Raw genomic sequence first — 1,552 nt, forward strand, 5'->3', positions numbered from 1 at the left:
CAACCTGGCGGATTGCTCTCTCTCTCTCTCTCTCTCTCTCTCACTCACTCAGTCCCTCTCTGGTCAAATAAAAGAAAGAAAGAAAGAAAGAAAGAAAGAAAGAAAGAAAGAAAGAAAGAAAGAAAGAAAGAAAGATTCTTAAAAAAAGAAACAGGTAAAAAACACTGTGACAGGAATCTGAGGAAGTGAGAATTAGGCTTAAGACAGGGCACTTAAAGGTAAATTTAAATAGAAATGTCTAGCAGGCAATTGTAAATAGTTTCCTGGATATCCACAAAGAGATAGAGCTGATAACTAATACAGTTGTGGCTACAATCATACCATATGTATATCTGAGCAGAATAGAGAAAGAAGAGAAGAGAATGAAAGTTGACACTATGGTCTGAATTTTTGTGTCTCCCCAGAATTCTTCTGTTGGACCCTAATAACCAGTGTAATGATATTAACAGGTGGTGCCTTTAGGAGGTGATTAGGTCATGAGGGTGGATCCACCATAAATGGGATTTTAAAAACCCTTTTTAAGAGAAATCTGAATGCTATGTAGGTCCTTCTACTACCTAAGGATGCTGCATAAGGTGCCATCTTGGAAACAGAAATGAGCCCCTCCCAGAAACCTAATCTGTGGCACCTTGGTCTTGTACTTTCTAGCCTGCAGAACTGTACTAATTAATTTTCTGTTTTCTTTATATCAAATCCAGTTTATTGCATTTTGTTATAGTAGTTTGGATACTAAGCCTTGTGAATAGTATGTGAAATGCCAGTGCTTAGAGGAGAGCAAAAAAAGGAGAATCAATGGGGATAAAAACAAGACAAAATACAACAAAAACAAAGAGATCAGTTGGAAACTTTTGAAGAGAATATAGAAATACTATGAACAAAAAGAAGTTCACCAAAAAAATGTCCCCTGCCCCCTCAATAAGGCAGAGTAGTGATTTCAGAACTACTTCATATGAAAATCGCACAAAACAACACACACTGGTTTGCATTTTATCTTTATTACTTTTTTTTTTCATTTATAGAAGACAACTTGCAGTGTAATGTATAACAAAACAAGAAAGTGGTATAGTTTATACCAGAATACTTCGCACTGCTATGAAACAAAAATCAAGACCCTTCACAAATCAGGCAAAGTCTATTCATAAACAGGTTTGAACAGATACCCAGAGGAAGTGCAAATGAAAACAATTCTAGTCAAATCTACTTTGTTTTATAGCTCTTAGACATTTCTAATATATCAATTTATTCCTGTATCCAGCATCTCTGTATTTAGGGCTTGATCCCAAGGTCTTTTTCTTAAATATAAATTATTTACACACAATGCTCTATACTCAAACTTTGCACTGGGAATAATAAACATGAGCTAATTGACTATTTTTCTTTTCTCTACAGATAAAATTATTCACTCATTTAAGAAATATATATTATTGGGACCAGCAGTTGGCATAATTGCCATGTCACTGGACTCCCATATAATTGACCGCAGTTCGAGTCCCAGACTCAGTGGCTTAAACTTACGTCGGCCGCATGTGTGTGCATGCCCAAGATCCCGAGA

Source organism: Tupaia chinensis, unplaced genomic scaffold (genome assembly GCF_000334495.1).
Source record: "Tupaia chinensis unplaced genomic scaffold, TupChi_1.0 Scaffold000106_1, whole genome shotgun sequence".
NCBI lineage: Eukaryota > Metazoa > Chordata > Mammalia > Scandentia > Tupaiidae > Tupaia > Tupaia belangeri.